A 21,507-nucleotide genomic window follows, 5' to 3' on the forward strand; every position below is an offset into this window, starting at 1 on the left:
GGTGATTCACTGTCCCTTTCAGAGCGGAGGGCTGGCATCTGGCTCGTTGAGGAACCTTGGGTGAGCTCTTCCTCATCTTGTCCAGCAGTGCCAGGTTGCGCAATGTCCTCGGCAGAACGGTTTTCTGGCGTCGAGCTCCTGGAGGACTCGTGGGCAACCTCCTCATTGCTGTCCACAGCACCGTCCTCCCTCTCTTCGGCTCCTGCCTTAGCATTGGCCAGTTGCATAGCTCTGCTCCTGGTGCCATCAGCCATTCTTGCAGACTTTTGGTCACTGACACAGAACTGACACCTGATGCCTCCACACACCTTACAGTATCTGCACTCTGACACTCTAGTGTTGAGCTAGTCTGAAGACCCCAGCAGCCACAGCTGCTGCAGGGCAGGCAGTCTTTAGTGTCTGGGAGTATGGGTCTCACACTCACACACACTATTATCTCGATCCCACCGCTATGCCACCAATATGTCACAAACCACCGGGGGGGGTCACTCAGAAATCCCCCGCGCTGGCTACCAGTACGTCACAATCGGGGGGTAACAAGTGGGGGTCACCCCTCCTTTATACCTCCCGACCGACAGACAGAGCACGTGACGCGCTCTCTAGCGCCCCTCTTATAGTCAGGCCAATTATGGAATTGCCCGACCATAAGCAAGGAGGCCGCTATACTACTTATGCCGATTATTGAAGGGTCCCCGGTGAGAGTAAGGTATATATTCCCCCGACCTCCGCGGGCGGAATATATAAAATCTCCCCGAATCTCACTGGCCTCCCCACAATAATCCTTGGCACAACTCGCTGCCACCAACCGCTTCACGGTAACTATTAGCCGAACACACAGACGTGGGATTCAAGATCGAGATAACAGAACAGCCCAAGATTAATTATATAATTTAATCAGCCTAAAGCACACTAGAAACTACAATATATACAATAGGGAATCTACAGAATATACATATGTCAGAGTACAGTTACAATCAAAGCATGGGTTACAAACAGGCATACACAGTTCCAGCAGTTACCTTGTTGCGTCTGGCCACAGGGGGGCGCTGTAGACCAGGTTTCCAGGAACTCCCTCACAGGTCTTTCCCAACCAGGCCCCCGAGCAGAAGAACACTGGAAAATGGCCGAAGTAGGGTTATCAACCTGGGCAGATCCAGGTCCCCTCCTACCTTAGTGACCTCACAGGGAAGCACTGCCACTCCCCCTGCATGGATCAGAATTATCCAGCAAAGGGGATATTGGCCATAACTTTGCCTGGGAGCGTCGTAGGCGGACGCCAATGCTCTCATTGTGACAGTTATGAATTTAGCTACAGAACGAGGGGACTCATGACCTGTCTGCCAGTTCCCCATTGGCTGATATCACGCCTGGGGCATTTCCCAATGTCCTGCTCCCATAAAAAGGGTGTGCCGGCATCGTCCGCATGCAGAGACACCATTTTTATGGTTGCCATATTTATCGGAAATATGGCTTGCGAGATATGAACCATTTTTTACTGGAGTCGTTCTGTCTGGCTATTTCCATAGCCTTGCTAATGAGATACAACTCTTGTTACAGGGTGACGGCAGGGAGTCATCCTGTGTCCATTGTTCCCACACCACCTCATTTCCATATCACAGGACATGGCCATGGGATTTGTTGCTAAACCAGTTGTGTGAAGGAAAGGGGGGTTGACACCAGGAGAGGGCTTCCTGACATACTTGAATATCATGATTTATCGTCATCTCTCCGGATTTACCTCACAGTTAGGATTCGGCTTTTCTCAATCGGTCACCACATGATCGTTCATATGTAATTTGCATCCTTATAATCACGTGCCGAAAAAATGTATTTCCTGCTTCTCTGAATGTGAATATTAAAGGGAACCTGTCACCATTTTTTAGCTTTATAAGCTGCGGCCACCACCAGTGGGCTCTTATATACAGCATTCAAACATGCTGTATTTAAGAGCCCAGACCGCAGTGTAAAGCATAAAAAACACTTCATAATACTCACCTAAACCGGTCGCTACAGTGGATGTGGATCAAATGGGCGTCTTCGTCCTCCGGTGCCAGAGCCGCCTCTTTCGGCCATCTTTGTCGCCGCCTCTGTTGACTTTCTGAAGCCGCGTTGCATGACGCGTCCGACGTTATACACACTCGCCGGCATTCAGGTCCTGAGCAGGCGCACTTTGATCTGCCCTGAGGGCAGATAAAAGTATTGTAGTGCGCATGCGCAGAACCGGCGAGTGTGTATGACGTAGACGCCTCATGCACACAGGCTTCAGAAGGAGGATGAAGATGGCCGAAAGAGGTGGCGCCGACACCGGAGTACGAAGACGCCCATTTGAGCCACATCCACAGCAGCGCAACCGTTTGGTGAGTATTATAAAGTGGTTTTTGTGTTCTACACAGTGGTCTGGGCTCTTATATACAGCATGTTAGACTGCTGTATATAAGAGCACACTGGTGGTGGCCGCAGCTTATAAAGCAAAAAACTGGTGACAGGTTCCCTTTAAAGCATTAAATGGAGCAGGAAGAGAAGTTATTCATCATATGACTATAAGTATTCAAATCACAAATGAGCGATCACATCACTGGAAAGGGCTGAATGATTTCCTCAGTACACACAACATTGTCGGTTATAATTGATTTAGTGACAAAATATATAATTTGTGGAGGAACAAGGAACTAGATGGACCGGGGTCTTTTTTCAACCTATGTAGCCATGACGACTGAATAAACCACAAAAAAGACTGAATCCTAACAGTGTGTATAGTACATATTGTGAGGAATTGGCATGATACAGAGCCTGAAGAAGATGAGCCCTAGCCTGTGTGGCACCCCTAGGGGTATTAGCCACAGTAAAACCATCATTAGTTACTCAACACAAGCACTAGAGTAGACACCGCACTACCACCTCTGGCCAGAAGGGGGAGCTCAAGAGACTCCCCTAGATATATTCTGATCTGAGGTAAAATTGACAGTTAGTTTTCTGTGGGAGCCGGGAAGCTCAGACGAGCAGTCACAGAGAAATTGCACTGAAGTCCTTAGTAGAGACTGACAATTTCTAGGCCCAAGCCATCGGTCTGAGGTGGAGTAGATAGAGAAGATGAACATTTTAGGAACCGGGTAGCCATTAATATCTAACCCTGAAAAGGCGCAAATACAGACACCGGATCCGTGGCTGCATTAGTTTCACACAATACAGCAACCAGGAAAAGTGAAGGCGATTCAAGCTTCACCAGGGTCAGACACAGCAACATCCAGTGAGTTCAGCGGTACTCCCAGAGGGGGTAAGCAGGGGAAAAGGACTCAAGTTGCCTGTTGAATTAGGACCCGAGAGGGACAGTTTGGGCCAGCAGCCAGTTCACACACAGCAGCAGGGCCACACACAGACAGCGCAAAGAAGGAGGCCAAGGACCCAGCAGGGCAGAGTAACTTAGTCCTCCTGATACAGACTCCGGTGATGGGACTTGTTGTTTTGCAGTTTTTGTTAAAGTAAACCGGTTAAACGTTGCCTGCGCCTCAGTCTCTCATTTGGACAGTTGCCACCTATCCAGGATTGGGACCATCGAGGCTGAGAAAACCTGTTGCTGATCAAGTAAGTGTCTGCGCCCCTAAAGTCTCCTCACAATACCATTATCTATAACCACCATTGACTTTTACCTCACCTGCCTGGGACCCACAGCCCTACCCGGAAAGGGCTTTCCACTTCAGCTGCCCCACATCATCATCCCCGGCCAGCTACTGGCTGTGGTGGCTATATATAGCCACATTTATTCCGGGTGGCGTCACGAAAAACTCTTATAAACTGTTATTTATCCCTTGTAAATACCCCCCCATTGCACTGTGCATCGCCTGAGACCACAGCCCGGGTCGAGCCACCCGTGACATCCCCTCAAGAAATAGACCCCGATCCGGTGCTGGGTACCCCGGTCTCCAGGGCGACACACCTGGAAAACACATTGTATGGTAATGTAAAATGACATATTGAAAACAGCTGTGCAGTATAGCTCCATAACGGTTTACATCTGAATGGGTGCTGGGTGTTGGACACCCACCATTCGGATGTCAAAGACATATCCATGGAATAAGGGGTACTTTGCACGTTGCGACATCGCTACTGCGATATCGTCGGGGTCAAATCGAAAGTGACGCACATCCGGCGCCGGTAACGACGTTGCAACGTGTAAAGCCTAGATGCGCCGATAAACGACGCAAAAGCGTCGTAAATCGGCGATCTGTGTAGCGTTGGTCATTTTCATAATGTCACTACATCAGGAGATACGATGTTGTTCCTCATTCCTGCGGCAGCACACATCACTGTGTGTGAAGCCGCAGGAGCGAGGAACATCTCCTTACCTGCCTCCACCGGCTATGCGGAAGGAAGGAGGTGGGCGGGATGTTACGTCCCGCTCATCTCCGCCCCTCCGCTTCTATAGGAAGGAGGCGGGTCGCCTGCCAGAGCGTCGTTGCAGGGCAGGTAAGTGCGTGTGAAGCTGCCGTAGCGATATTGTTCGCTACGGCAGCTATCAAAAGATATCGCATGTGCGACGGGGGCGGGTGCTATCGCGCTCGGCATCGCTAGCATCGACTAGCTATGTTGCAGCGTGCAAAATACCCCTTAGTCATCAATGTTATTTACCCAAAGAAGTCTCTTAGTATTTTCACCTGCTACGATAACTCTATCATGAGTATAATGCCCACCAAAATGTCCCCTTACATACAATATGATACACCCACAGTGAATTCCCCCACATAAGCACAGTATGATGACCCCACAGTGAGCAATTTGAATGCTTCACCTACACAGTGTGATATCACCACAGCCCCTCTATATATAGAATGATTCCTCACAGCCGCTCTATACACAGTATGATTGCCCCAAAGCTCCCTTATACATGCCATTATGACCTACAGCTCTGTAATATATAGTATGATGTCAGCCATAGCCACCCTATATACATTATGATGGCCCATAGCTCCCTATATTCAGCATGATGGCCCACATCTCCCCTATATATACTATGACATCCCATACAGTCTCCTATATATAGTATGATGGCCCCACAGCTCTCTATATTACGTATGGGGGCCCCAAACGTACTCAATATACAGTATGGTGTCTCAAAAAAAAAAAAAAAAGACTGATAAAATAATTTAAAAAATACTCACCTAATCGCATACTCCAATGTGCTGCCCCAGTCTTTGCAGTGTGTAGTCTGAAGCTCAGCACAACGCAAGCCATCTAGAGTCATCATAGCACCTGCCTTCTCCTCAACTCAGGGGCCCCATTGCGGACATGAAGTCTGCCACTATGAACCCTCTCTGAAGAAGAAGACATGGCCCACCCAAGTATTCCCTGTCAGTCAGATGCTGACCTTAATGCAGAGATCTTAAAAAATTGCACAAAAATTATTTTATGAACATAGTTTTACTGGTCAAAGAGACCCACCAACGTGCATTACTTTGAAGCCATATGTAACTGAGTATATAGTCAAACCCCCAATGTACTTGCAGGTGAATTTGCATGTTACTTTAACACTTGATTATGCAGCGCTGGCATGCTGGACTGCTACAAAACAGGTATCATTACTGATGTTCTACCAGGACGTATGCAGACATACATGCCACGACTGGAAATCTGGCAAGGCAAGCAGATGCCCCCTGGGACGATGGCATTGAACTGCAAAGTGGTCCGCAGGCACTTTAAACTGTCTGTTTAGAGTCCTGTGCGCTCACGTACCAACTCTGACAAGGGCCGCTGCGGCGCTCACGGGACGCTTTCTGTCTGACTCTAGCCAAAAATTATGTCACACAGCGCGTCTGTGGCTTCTTCATTCTCCTGGAGAGGAGCTTGTTGGTGGAACAGAGACCTCAGTGTATGGCGGTAAGAATGAGGTCATCAATCATGGTGCCAGGGCAGGAGGGCTGCAGTTAGGAGGTAGGATGCCACTCACCTCCTGATGACTAGAGAGAGGAGTCTGTATTATCGTTCGTTAGCAGCTCTTCTGGGGCTGAAAGTGAATTATTGCAGGAGTCTAAACTTTGCTGCAGATCAGGTCGCACTCTCAGTGCTGAAACATTGGCTCCAGTGTCAGCCAAGCTGCAGAAAAGCTCAGACTGCTGCAATGAATCACAATGAGCCCCAGCAGAGACCACAGACATCGCTAGACAGAATCCTATACTGACTGATCACATCTGAATCCATAGGATATTACAGATTATATTATATGACTCCTTATATATAAACTATCCATAATCTGTCTCCTCCATATATCTCTGAACTAATCTCTCGCTACACTCCAAAACGTAACCTCCGGTCCTCCCAAGATCTCCTTCTATCCTCCTCTCTCATTCGCTCCTCATGCAACCGACTCCAAGACTTCTCCCGAGCATCCCCAGTCTCCTGGAACTCACTGCCTCAACACGTCAGATTATCTACTACACTCGCAAGCTTCAAACGGAACCTAAAGACTCATCTGTTCAGAAATGCCTATAACCTTCAATGACCTCACTGCTTCACCCCCGTGCGGAGCTGCCGCCCCACCACCGTGCGGAGCTGCCGCCCCACCCCCGTGCGGAGCTGCCGCCCCACCACCGTGCGGAGCTGCCGCCCCACCACCGTGCGGAGCTGCCGCCCCACCACCGTGCGGAACTGCCGCCCCACCACCGTGCGGAGCTGCCGCCCCACCACCGTGCGGAGCTGCCGCCCCACCACCGTGCGGAGCTGCCGCCCCACCACCGTGCGGAGCTGCCGCCCCACCACCGTGCGGAGCTGCCGCCCCACCACCGTGCGGAGCTGCCGCCCCACCACCGTGCGGAGCTGCCGCCCCACCTACACCCCACCTACTGTCTCCTCCCCAAAATCCTTTAGGATGTAAGCCCGCAAGGGCAGGGCCCTCTTCCCCCTGTGCTAGTCTGTCTATTGTAACGTGTACATGTATTCTGTATGTAACCCCCTCATGTACAGCACCATGGAATCAATGGTGCTCTATAAATAAACAATAATAATAATAATAATAATAATATATGTGAGGTCCTTGCGGCAGGTCCAAGTGTGACCAGTACAGTGCATTATATATTTGTGTCGATAACATACCACATCCAGTGTACGGCTACATGCGCACGCTGCGTATTTGTACTCACGGGTGGAGGACTCGAGCTGTGACAGCAAATGCCTGAGTCACGGCGCCACTGATCGCACGGCTCACTTCAGTTATTTGGGTGGTTTGCTGTGACAGCTGGAGGACTCCAGCTGTGGAGCGACAGGCTCCACAGCTGGAGTCCTCCAGCTGTCACAGCAAACCACCCGAGTGACTGAAGTGAGCAGCGCGATCGGCGGTGCCGTGACTCAGGTGTTTGCTGTCACAGCTCGAGTCCTCCACCTGTGAGTACACATCAGGCCGCGACTGAAGTGAGCCGCAGCTGGAGGACTCACGTGAGTGAAGGCATCGCCGATCGCTGGCTCACTTCAGCAGCGGCCTGAACCGCAGTGAGCCCGTCCATGACATCATTGCTGCGACACCCGCCGTACTGTGGGACCGTAGCTGTGACGTCAGGGGTTAACCCCAGTTCATTCTGGTCGCAGCGGCTCTGTCTACACTCACAGCTGGCAGCCATGCTGTATGACCACTGGCTGTGACAGGACAGGGATGTAGCAGAGCTGGAAGCGTTGAGGGACCTCGTGTGGATTACTTCAGACCTGGAGGGGTGTTTTGGGGGTTAATAAACTGGTGAAAGATACCATAGGCTTCCAGTCCATTACAAGTCCTTATTAGAAGTTTAGCACCGTTCCCCACTGTCTGGCTCCTGCCAGCGTACACCTCTAGCCAAAATTCCTTCCCAGCACCCAGGGCTCTCTGCAGACCCCTGTCTGTCTCTCCTCCAGAAGAGGTTCGGTCTTGCAGCCCTAGCCTGGCTGCACTCACCTCAGTCTTAGCTCAGACTGAATTCCAGGGCCCTGTGTTCAGCCTCCACACAGGCTGACACCCAGAGCTCCCAGCTCTGCTCTCACACTCTGCAGAACACACACTGACAGTCTAGATCCGGTCTCCTCTACACTGCCCCAGACAATCTGCTCCAGGTTCAGAAAACACAGGATTGATTTAACCCTTGGAGCCACACCCACAGGTGGTAAGGAGTGGTTAATCAGCCTCACACACCCTGCCAGGACTCTGAATGTAATGCAATCCTGTGAAACCACAGGTCCCAGCCAATATTAACATTGCAGAGCACCAACGCTTCTGCAAAACATACTGGCTATTTATAATGCAGCCGGTTGATGCCTCACAATATATATGTCTTATATTCTATATTAGCGCTTGTTGGCCCTTTTGCCTTCTCTCTGCGGTCCAGCTCACCACAAACCATCTCGATTGGGTTCAGGTCTGGTGACTGTGGAGACCAGGTCATCTGGCGTAGCACCCCATCACTCTCCTTCTTAGTCAAATAGCCCTTACACAGCCTGGAGGTGTGTTTGGGGTCATTGTCTTGTTGAAAAATAAATGATGGTTCAACTAAATGCAAACCGGATGGAATAGCATGCCGTGGCAAGATGCTGTGGTAGCCATGCTGGTTCAGTATGCCTTCAATTTTGAATAAATCTCCAACAGTGTAACCAGCAAAGCACCCCCACACCATCACACCTCCTCCTCCATGCTTCACGATAGGAACCAGGCATATAGAGTCCATCCGTTCACCTTTTCTGCGTCCCACAAAGACACGGTGATTGGATCCAAAGATTTCAAATTTGGACTCATCAGACCAAAGCACAGATTTCCACTGGTCTAATGTCCATTCTTTGTATTATTTAGCCCAAACAAGTCTCTTCTGCTTATTGCCTGTCCTTAGCAGTGGTTTCCTAGCAGCTATTTTACCATGAAGGCCTGCTGCACAAAGTCTCCTCTTAACAGTTGTTCTAGAGATGTGTCTGCTGCTAGAACTCTGTGTGGCATTGACCTGGTCTCTAATCTGAGCTGCTGTTAACCTGTGATTTCTGAAGCTGGTGACTGGGATAAACTTATCCTCCACAGCAGAGGTAACTCTTGGTCTTCCTTTCCTGGGGCGGTCCTCATTTGAGCCAGTTTCTTTGTAGCCTTTGATGGTTTTGGCCACTGCACTTGGGGACACTTCAAAGTTTTTCCAATTTTTCGGAATGACTAACCTTCATTTTTTAAAGTAATGATGGCCACTCATTTCTCTTTACTTAGCTGCTTTTTGTTTGCCATAATACAAATTCTAACAGTATACTCAATAGGACTATCAGCTGTGTATCCACCAGACTTCTGCACAACACAACTAATGGTCCCAACCCCATTTATAAGGCAAGAAATCCCACTTATTAAACCTGATAGGGCACACCTGTGAAGTGAAAACCATTTCCAGTGACTACCTCTTGAAGCTCATCAAGAGAATGCCAAGAGCATGCAAAGCAGTAATCAAAGCAAAAGGTGGCTACTTTAAAGAACCTAGAATATAAGACATATTTTCAGTTGTTTCAGAATTTTTTGTTAAGTATTTCATTCCACATGTGTTAATTCATAGTTTTGATGCCTTCTATGTGAATCTACAATTTTCAGAGTCATGAAAATAAAGAAAACTCTTTGAATGAGGTGTGTCCAAATTTTAAAGTTATGGTGAAGAATCAACAAGTGGGACACAATTGTGAACGAAATTTATTGCTTATTTTAACCCCTTCACGACCGGCCGATTTTTCGCTTTCCGTTTTTTTTTGGCCATTCTTTTTCTGAGAGACGTAACTTTTTTATTTTTCAGTCAATATGGTCATGTGAGGGCTCATGTTTTGCGGAACGAGCTGTACTTTTAAATGAAATCATCAGTTTTACCATATAGTGTACTAGAAAACGGCAAAAAAATTCCAAATGCAGAAGAATTGCAAAAAAAGTGCGATAGCACTATGGTTTTTGAGATATTTTATTCACTGTGTTCACTATATGGTAAAACTGATGTGTGGGTGTGATGCCTCAGGTCAGTGTGAGTTCGTAGACATCAAACATGTATAGGTTTACTTTTATATAAGGGGTTAAAAAAAATCGGAAGTTTATCCGAAAAAAGTGGCGCAGTTTTACGCCATATTCCGTGACCCGTAGCGTTCTCATTTTTCGGGATCTATGGCTCCATGACGGCTTATTTTTTGTGTCTCGAGCTGACGTTTTTAAAGGTAGCATTTTTGCGCAGATGCTACGTTTTGATCGCCTCTTATTGCATTTTGCGCAAAAGTTGTGGCGACAAAAAACCATCGTTTTGGCGGTTGGAATTTTTTTGCCGCTACGCCGTATACTGATCAGATTAGTTGATTTTATATTTTGATAGATCGGGCGTTTCTGAACGTGGCGATACCAAATGTGTGTATATTTTTTATTTTTTTAACCCTTTAATTTTCAAATGGGGCGAATGGGGGGTGATTAGAACTTTTAGGTTTTTTGTTTTTTTTTTATTTTTTAAAACTTTTTTTTTACTTTACTAGTCCCCTAGGGGGCTATTGTGATCAGCATTCCGATCGCTCTGCAGTATCTGCTGATCACAGCTACAAGGCTGTAAACAGCAGATACGCTCTCTTTCTCTTTTGCTGTGCCGCTGACACAGCCAAAGTGAAAGCAAGTCAGGTGTAGTACAGGAGTCATCACATGACCCTGTGCTACCATGACAACTATTGGAAGTCACGTGATCGCGTCACGTGACTTCCGGTATCGGGCGGTAAGTAAATGTTTACCGCGATCGCGCTTATAATGGCGCTGTCACATATTGACAGCGCCATATAAGGGGTTAAACGGCACGAGCAGATAACGATTCTGCTCGTGCCTAGCAGGCACACATCTCAGCTGTGAAAATCAGCTGAGATGTGTGCCGATCACAGCATGATGCTGCCGGCAGACCGCGGGCAGTAACATTATGACCGCAAGGACGTAATTTTACGGCCCGCGGTCGTTAAGGGGTTAAACTTTTGTAGAAAAAAGAATAAACTGAAAATTGGGTTGTGGAATATTTTTCGGCCCCTTTACTTTCAGTGCAGCAAACTCACTCCAGAAGTTCATTGAGGATCTCTGAATGATCCAATGTTGTCCTAAATGACTGATGATGATAATAAATATAAGCCACCTGTGTGTAATGAAGTCTCCATATAAATGCACCTGCTCTGTGATAGTCTCAGTGTTCTGTTTAAAGCACAGAGAGCATCATGAAGACCAAGGAACACAACAGGCAGGTCCGTGATACTGTTGTGGAGAAGTTTAAAGCCGGATTTGGTTACAAAAAGATTTCCACAACTTTAAACATCCCAAGAAGCACTGTGCAAGTGATCATATTGAAATGGAAGGACTATCATACCACTGTAAATGTACCAAGACCTGGCCGTCCATCCAAACTTTCATCTCAAACAAGGAGAAGACTGATCAGAGATGCATCCAAGAGGCCCATGATCACTCTGGATGAACTGCAGAGATCTACAGCTGAGGTGAGAGTCTGTCCATAGGACAAGAATCAGTCGTACACTACACAAATCTGGTCTTTATGGAAAACTGGCAAGAAGAAAGCCATTTCTCAAAGATATCCATAAAAAGTGTCATTTAAAGTTTGCCACAAGCCACCTGGGAGACACATCAAACATGTGGAAGAAGGTGCTCTGGTCAGATGAAACCAAAATCGAACTTTTTGGGCACAATGCCAAATGATATGTTTGGCGTAAAAGCAACACAGCTCATCACCATGAACACACCATCCCTACTGTCAAACATGGTGGTGGCAGCATCATGGTTTGGGCCTGGCTTTTCTTCAGCAGGGACAGGGAAGATGGTTAAAATTGATGGGAAGATGGATTTTTTATCATTATGTTTGAAGCCTGAAATGTGGGAAACGGTTGAAAAATTCAAAGTGGACGGATACTTTTGCAAAGCACTGTATATATATATATATATATATATATATATATATATATATATATATATATATATCATCTTTTACATTAGAAATATTTCTTAATGTGTGAACTAACTATTCACGGATATCTACCACTTGGCATCAAGAATTCTGCCAGATGCTGCTCACAAGCTGAATACAAACTTCCTGTGTTTTATTTTTTAACTTTATCACAAGAAATGAGACAGCAAATCTCCATAAGAATTTTCTCAAGTTTCAAAAGTGACATGAAAATGAAAAGCCAATTGAAGTTTATAGAAACCAAAAATCAAGAACACAAGAAGGAGACGTTGAATTGTGCATGATACATGTTTAATATGTTCCATATATAAAATGGATAATACATACAGAAAAAGTCAAAAGTTTGGTCACCCCTGTTCATGCAATGCTTTTCTTTCTTCTTATTGGTAAGTGCATATTGTAGATTCAGATTGAAGGCTGCAAAACCACAAAGCAACACTTATGGAAATAAGGAGTAAAGAAACGCATGTGAAACAACACAGAATTTGTGATCCACCTCAGATTCCACAAAGTACCCGCCTTTTACTCTGATAACAGTTTTAGGCTACATGCGCCCTCTGTGTTTTTTGCAGCGTTTTTTGGTGCAGTTTTGTTGTCAGCAAGTTGTGACTTTTAACTTCCCAGCAAAGTCTATCAGAATTCAGATTTTCTGTGCGCACGTTGCAATTCTCTTGTCTGCAGTTTATTTGTAAAAACTGTCTGTCTGACAAAAGAGAATCAGCATGCTCATTCTTCTTGAGTTTTTGCATATTTTGTCCCCCATTGAAATCAATGAGGGGATGAAAAACTCAAGGAAAAATGCATGCTACCAAATTTGTGTTTTACTTGCATTTTTGTCACAAAAATGCAAGTCACCCACATTATTCCAGGATAAATTTATTCTCTCTCTCTCCAAGCGCATTCCACTCACCGATCACCAGCGCGGCACAACTGTCACACTACTCCTCTCATTCTTCGTTCAGAGCAGCTCATTAGGCTCATACATAGTCACTGCTTCCCCCGACCACCGGCGTATGTGATTGGTTGCAGTCAGATGCGCCCCCACGTCGAGTGACAGCTGTCTGACTGCAGCCAATCACAGACGCTGGTGGACGGGTCAATATCATACAGTAAAATAAATAAATCAATTAAAAAAAACGACATACGGTTCCCCCAATTTTGATAACCAGCCAAGATAAGGCCCCACAACTGGGGGCTGGTATTTTCAGACTGCGGAGGCCTATGGTTATTAGGCTCTCACCAGCCTAAATATATCAGCCAACAGCCGCCTTGAATTGTCCCATCCATTAGATGGGACAGTCCCAGCACTTTTGCCCAGCTATTCCCGACTGCCCTGGTGTGGCGGCAACCGGGGTAATAAGGAGTTAATGTCAGCCCATAGCTGCCACTAAGTCCTAGATTAGTCATGGCAGGCGTCAATGAGACACCCCCATCATTAATCTGTAAGTGAAAGTAAATTAAAAAATAAATAAATCTTTATTTTTATATAGCGCTAACATACTCTGCAGCGCTTTACATACATCAGGAACACTGTCCCCATCAGGGCTCACAATCTAAATTCCCTATCTGTATGTCTTTGTAGTGTGGGAGGAAACCGGAGTACCCGGAGGAAACCCACGCAAACACGGGGAGAACATACAAACTCCTTGTAGATGGTGTCCTTGGTGGGATTCGAACCCAGGACCCCAGCGCTGCAACACTGCAGTGCTAACCACTGAGCCACCGTGCCGCCCCAATTAACACAAACACCCCAAAATCCTTTATTTGAAATAAAAGTAAAAAAAGCCACTCTTTTTCACCACTTTATTAACCCCCATACACCCCATAAATCAAATAATTAAAAAAAAAAATAAAAGCATAAGATCCCCTCTATTTTTCATAACCAGCCAAAGTACAGCAGACAGCTGAGGGTTGGAACCCGCAGCTGCTGCTGTTCCTGTGCTGGATATGAAAAATAGGGGGTACCCCACGCCATTTTTTTACCCCCGAAATATAAAAATAATAGCTGGCCAAGCTAGCTATCCCTCTATCAAGCTATTCAGTTATTTCTTTCTATATGTTCTTTCTTAATATCTGTTCTATATGTTCTTTTGCTCTATTCTATATGTTCTATCTATTCTTTCTAGCTAATGTTTCTACACTTAGGTCCAGAAATATTTGGACAGTGACACAATTTTCGCGAGTTGGGCTCTGCATGCCACCACATTGGATTTGAAATGAAACCTCTACAACAGAATTCAAGTGCAGATTGTAACGTTTAATTTGAAGGTTTGAACAAAAATATCTGATAGAAATTGTAGGAATTGTACACATTTCTTTACAAACACTCCACATTTTAGGAGGTCAAAAGTAATTGGACAAATAAACCAAACCCAAACAAAATATTTTTATTTTCAATATTTTGTTGCGAATCCTTTGGAGACAATCACTGCCTTAAGTCTGGAACCCATGGACATCACCAAACGCTGGGTTTCCTCCTTCTTAATGCTTTGCCAGGCCTTTACAGCCGCAGCCTTCAGGTCTTGCTTATTTGTGGGTCTTTCCGTCTTAAGTCTGGATTTGAGCAAGTGAAATGCATGCTCAATTGGGTTAAGATCTGGTGATTGACTTGGCCATTGCAGAATGTTCCACTTTTTTGCACTCATGAACTCCTGGGTAGCTTTGGCTGTATGCTTGGGGTCATTGTCCATCTGTACTATGAAGCGCCGTCCGATCAAATTTGCGGCATTTGGCTGAATCTGGGCTGAAAATATATCCTGGTACACTTCAGAATTAATCCGGCTACTCTTGTCTGCTGTTATGTCATCAATAAACACAAGTGACCCAGTGCCATTGAAAGCCATGCATGCCCATGCCATCACGTTGCCTCCACCATGTTTTACAGAGAATGTGGTGTACCTTGGATCATGTGCCGTTCCCTTTCTTTTCCAAACTTTTTTCTTCCCATCATTCTGGTACAGGTTGATCTTTGTCTCATCTGTCCATAGAATACTTTTCCAGAACTGAGCTGTCTTCATGAGGTGTTTTTCAGCAAATTTAACTCTGGCCTGTCTATTTTTGGAATTGATGAATGGTTTGCATCTAGATGTGAACCCTTTGTATTTACTTTCATGGAGTCTTCTCTTTACTGTTGACTTAGAGACAGATACACCTACTTCACTGAGAGTGTTCTGGACTTCAGTTGATGTTGTGAACGGGTTCTTCTTCACCAAAGAAAGTATGCGGCGATCATCCACCACTGTTGTCATCCGTGGACGCCCAGGCCTTTTTGAGTTCCCAAGCTCACCAGTCAATTCCTTTTTTCTCGGAATGTACCCGACTGTTGATTTTGCTACTCCAAGCATGTCTGCTATCTCTCTGATGGATTTTTTCTTTTTTTTCAGCCTCAGGATGTTCTGCTTCACCTCAATTGAGAGTTCCTTAGACCGCATGTTGTCTGGTTTTGCATTTGGAAGCTGTTGCTGTGACCACACACCTGTAATCAACCCCAGACCTTTTAACTACTTCATTGATTACAGGTTAACGAGGGAGATGCCTTCAGAGTTAATTGCAGCCCTTAGAGTCCCTTGTCCAATTACTTGTGGTCCCTTGAAAAAGAGGAGGCTATGCATTACAGAGCTATGATTCCTAAACCCTTTCTCCGATGTGGATGTGAAAACTCTCATATTGCAGCTGGGAGTGTGCAATTTCAGCCCATATTATATATATAATTGTATTTCTGAACATGTTTTTCTAGCTAAAATAACAAAACTTGTGTCACTGTCCAAATATTTCTGGCCCTGACTGTATCAATCCATCTATTCTAGCTATCCCTGACGAAGGACGCACAGTCCTTTGAACGACTTGGTTTCTGGGCCCAGCGTGAGTCCGTAGCGCTCACCACCTGACCTTGTGACGTCACACACTACTCCATATGCGTCTCCATTAGAGCTGGGACACCACCGGCTGTGGTACTCCGGCCTGTATCGCGTTTTTTGCCACCAAATCTACACAAATTACTCTGGGAGAGGCCACACTTGCAGTCTTTCTAGGAAAGCTTTAAGCACACTACTGACCACGCACATCATCCGTCGGTTCAATCTGAAACTCTTCAACCCTTCGTTTTTTGAGTAAATGATACTTATGTTGTGTGAACCTGTCGCCACTGTGCAGCCCAAGTCCATGATATAAAGAAACATTACTATTGACACAATCTATTATTATCGTTTTAAAAGGACCACCTTGGGGGGCGGAGCTAGCCGATGGCGCCTTATGACGTGGAAAGAAGGAGCTCCCGCAAAACCGCGGCAAAACCCCGATACCACAGGCACTTACCGGGTCCCAGGTCGGTGGAATGGTCCGCAGGAGAGGACGGGCGACGAGCACACAGATTCCAGAGGGTGAAGGTGCCGATATAGCCCATTTTTTCGGGGCCGCAGCATCACCGCCGGATACCACTACATCCCCTAAGATGGCGTCGGCAGACACTGAGGCAGGAGGTAATGCTCAGCTGACGTGCAACGAAGCGACCTCACCGCCTCCACACGTGGAATCAGTCAGGTCAGTCTCAAGCTCTGATACAGCCCAGCAGCGCACCACAGGGGGGAACGTTGAAGGCCCCTTGCTCCAGCCACAGCGACGATCCAAAGATGAGCTGCAGGCAGATCAAGGCCCCAGCTCATCACTGCTTCAGACCCCGGCGGCCATAGGGAACAGACCTGTAGCACCCAGAGAGTAGCCTATAACGTCACCACAGCAGAACTCATCACCTAAAGAATAGAGACCCACCAATTCAAGTAACACCACCCGCAGGAATAGGGGCGAAAGAAATAAACTAGACCAGACACAGGACCAGGAGGAAGATTGGGACTGGAAAGCACATATCAGATCAATTCCAACCAGGCAGGAAATGGACTCTTTACTAGGGAAACCGAGGGAATCTCACAAACAAGACATGGCCTCAATACAATCTGAGATCAAGCAAATTGGCCAGCGGGTACCAGCTACAGAAGAAGTATAGTAGCAGATATTTTCTCATATAGAATCACATCAACAAGTCCTATCAGAACACACTGTGCAGATACAGGACATCCTGACCCATCTAGATGACATTGAGAACCGGCACCGCCATAATAATTTACGAATCAGAGGCCTCACAGAAGCAGTGGAACCACCACAGCTGAAATATTGGGCAGAAAATTTTTTCATCAACCTTCTCCAACGTGATCCAGAACAACGCATAGAACTGTACCACATTCATAGATCTCTGGGACCCAAATCACCCTATCCGGCCAGACCAAGAGATGTCATATGTCGGGTCCACTTTTATAAAGAAAAGGAGGCCATATTACAAAGATGCAGAGATTAAGGAGCGGGCACATACAAAGGGTCACCCCTGATTGTTCTACCAGACCTGGCGCAAAGAACACTGCAGCTACGCAAAGCCTTAAGACCACTACTCCAGTCCCTTAAAGATAAAGATGTTCCATACCGCTGGGGATATCCTTTCCAACTCATAGCAAAGAAAAACGGGAAGTCGGCGGTCCTTCGGTCTTTGGGAGATCTCCCTAACTTCTTAGGGACTTTTGAACTGCCTATGATCAGCCTGCCAGATTGGCCAACTCCGGGAGGTCCCACACCCTTACCACCAAGGGAGCAATGGCGACAAGTACAGAACAGACGAGCTGGAGGATTCCCTCCAGATGTACACCGCTGACCATCTAGAGAGAGAGAGAGAGGAAACCTACTGCAGGAGCCAGGAGGCGAGACGCATGTTGAGTATATTTGACTGTTTACCTGTCTATAGAGCGTAACTATATCAGTACCTTCCCCCCCCCTCCCATATTCTTCATACCTTTCTGTTTCCTCCCCCTCTTCCCCATTTCTCCTCTCTCTCTTCTTCTTCCTCCTTTTTCTTCTCTTCCCGTTTTCCCACCTTCTTACATTCTCCACACTTACATCACTCTCCAGCACCCAGCTTACCAACTATTCTCCCCCTCCATAATTACGCATACCATATGCCCCATGCCATTTTCAACTCTCTCACCCTCCCTCTTTTCTTGGCCACGCTTCCCACACACATTTTTTCACACATCCTCTGCACCTCACATTTTCACCTTCCAATTCTTCCTGCTTCTCTCCACTGGTTCTTTACCTTCACATCACCCTTTGCATTAAATTGTCTCTCTTTTCCTGTTGCTGTTTTCTCCCCTCTCCCCTCTTCCCCTTCATCGTGATCTGATATTGAGCTCTGGTGTAATTACATTTTTCTAAGTTGGTTGTCCCGTGTTCTCCCTGTGCCATATGTTTTATATTTGAAATATATCAAACATTTAGGGGTTTGGGGAAGAAAAAGTTATTGATCAATACTAAACTGCATATGTGGATTGTTATTCATATTTCATGTGGAGATTTGTCGCGGGGACAGGGGAGCTCTTAAAGTGCCATAAGCTTCCCCGTACCTCAAAAATTACCCGACGTGGTTCCATAGTCCGCACCCTAGCCGGAAGGTATGTGGGGTTTCCATTGCCTTCCACAAAACGTTTCAACCAACAATCCTTGACACACTCATTGGCCAGGAGGGACGCTGGTTATTTCTTAAAATATCTTTTTTGAATAACATCTATACTATTGCTAATATCTATTTCCCAAATCAAGACCAGGTATCCTTTGGACTGGAGACTCTGAGGGGACTGGTGGAGTTTGCGGGTGGCACCTGTATCATCATGGGAGGAGACTTCAACCTCGTTCTGGACCCGGCCCTGGACTCGTCCTCTGGTAGGTCTGCAATCCCCTCTCGGCACTATATAGATTGAAAAGAGAACTGACATCCCTTAAACTAGTTGATCTTTGGAGAGTCTTGCATCCCGGAGTCAGAGACTATAGCTTTCATTCCACAGTACACAACAGCTACACCAGGCTAGATCACATTTTCATATCCCATGACTTGCTGGACAAATCCCCGGGCTGCTCGATGGATGTCTTCCCTTGGTCGGATCACGCGTCAGTGTATGGGGAAGTTAGGGTAAGGGACAGAGGGGATACAGGACACACCCGGAGACTTAATGATAATCTACTTAAAAATGAGCAATATCTGGAGGATATCCATAAGACTATTGCAAATTTCAAAATAGATCATGCGGCAGATCCTACACCTGACCCAGTCAAATGGGAAGCGTTAAAATGTATGATTCGGGGGGTTTGCATATCACATGGATCCAGAATTAAAAAGGAAAGTGCAAGGGAGCTAAAAGAACTACTGCTGCAGCTAAGCCACAAAGAAACGATAAATAAATCCAGATCCAGTGATACCCTTAAAACAGAAATATCTAACATTCGTCACCAAATATTATCTATCCTGGATCGAAAATCGTTGTGTGCCAGGGATAAATTTCGCAGGAATATTTTTGAGTTTGGAGATAAAAGTGGACGATTACTGGCCAGAACCCTACATCCCAGATATGCACAAACCCCAATACTGTCGCTAAACTCACAGACAGGAGCTCAGATCCACTCCACCCCTGACATACTAGAAGAATTTAGAATCTACTATGCAAAACTTTCTAACATCCCAACACCACATGCCCCATTATCTGATGCGAGACATCACAACATTTTGACTAAGCGACGCCATTAAAGCTCTTAAAGTTGGTAAAAGTCCCAGTCCTGACGGGTTTACCCCCCCCGATTTTACAAAATATGTGGAGAGGCCTGTAGCCCTATAATGTTGAAAGCCTTTAACTCCATAACTAAAATGTGCCAGTTCCCTAAACAGACACTCCAAGCCCGAATAACCGTAATCCCAAAACCTGGCAGGGACCCACTAACTTGTTCCAATTATAGACCTATCTCATTAATAAATGTGGATATTAAACTATACTCTAAAATGATAGCTTTGAGATTAGGCCCCTTCATTCCCAAGCTGATACACAAAGACCAGGTGGGATTTGTTCCAGGGAGGGAGGCGCGCGATAATACTATCAGAACCCTGTCTCTGGTAGACCAGGCCCGACAACGCCAAACCCCAATGTGCCTCTTGACAGTCGATGCTGAAAAAGCATTTGACAGAGTCCATTGGGATTTTTTAGAAGCCATGCTACAGGCAATTGGCGCCTGTTCGCGCTTAGTACAATGAGTGAAAGCCCTATACCATGAACCAATGGCACAAGTCGGCGTGAACGGACGCCTGTCAGACCCATTCAATATTAGAAACTGCACCAGACAGGGGTGCCCTTTATCACCATACCTATACATTTTGGTAATGGAATCCCTGGCAAACGTGCTTAGGAAAAACCCTTCGATAAAGGGGATGCAGATAGGACCAACGTCTCATAAACTGGCACTGTTTGATGACCTCCTGATATATAACACATCCAAGGATTAGCTTACCCTCCATATTACGGGAGTTTGAAACTTTTGATAGACTTTCCAACTTTAAAGTAAACCTACAAAAAACAAGAGATCTTAAACGTATCACTATCGTTGGTGGAAGAGAATACCCTCAAACCCGTTTTTCCCTTTAAGTGGAATACTAATTGCATTAAATATTTGGGGATCAGGGTACCTTCTAAACACCAAGACCTATATGAACACAATTTTCCAGACCTCTTAAAAAACATACAAAAAGATCTCACGGCTTGGCATAACCTCCCCATCTCGTGGTTTGGTAGAGTTAATACAACTGGATGTCCTACCCAAAATACTATATATGTTCCAGACAATTCCATTGAATCTGGGAGAGAATTTCTTCCTCAAGTTAAAAAAGATGATTAGTAATTTTGTATGGCGTGGTACCAGACCCCGACTGAAATACTCCATGTTGAATAGATCTCGCTGGGACGGAGGGGTGGGGCTACCTGATTTGAAAGCGTACCATGCGGCGGCAGTGGGCAACTGCATACTGGATCTCCTCCATAATAAAGACAGAAAATTGTGGGTAGAGATTGAGTGTGATCTATACCTGACTATGACACAGGGAATCTTCTGGTTACCATCTAAAACCAGTTTGGAGACCCTGGGAATTTCCCAGATTCTCTTGTCTTTGGCTACCGCATGGAGGAAGGCCAATAGGCGATATAGGCTGACAGGGGAACCGGGCCCTATGACACCACTGGTGGGCAACCCTGCGTTCCAGTGCTGGCTCCACGAGCTCCGTCACAGCTTGATTTCAATGCTGACAGGAGGGATCCCACGGGTTAAAGATGTAATTACTCAACAAGGCTGCAGACCAATGATGTCCTTGCTTGGTGACCGGCCAAGGGAGCCAAGTCATTGGTTTCAAAACTTACAACAACGTAGCTTTGTAGACTCCCTGGCTCCGGGATCTGAGATGCATAGGGATTTGACTCCATTTGAAAGGTTATGTTTCCTTCGAGAAACACCTCCCACTCACAAAGTCTCGATAATCTACAACATAACAGTGTCCGAGGGGACGGGGAGAGACCTGCCCGAGTACGTAAGGCAATGGCAGTAACAACTGAGACAGACTTTTTCCAAAGAACAGTGGCATAAGTCATTTAACTTAACACACAAATCCACCATCTCCTGTAGAATGCAGGAACTCAATTATAAAATCCTCTCATGGTGGTAC

This window comes from Anomaloglossus baeobatrachus, chromosome 5 (assembly GCF_048569485.1).
Source record: "Anomaloglossus baeobatrachus isolate aAnoBae1 chromosome 5, aAnoBae1.hap1, whole genome shotgun sequence".
NCBI classification, from domain to species: Eukaryota; Metazoa; Chordata; class Amphibia; order Anura; family Aromobatidae; genus Anomaloglossus; species Anomaloglossus baeobatrachus.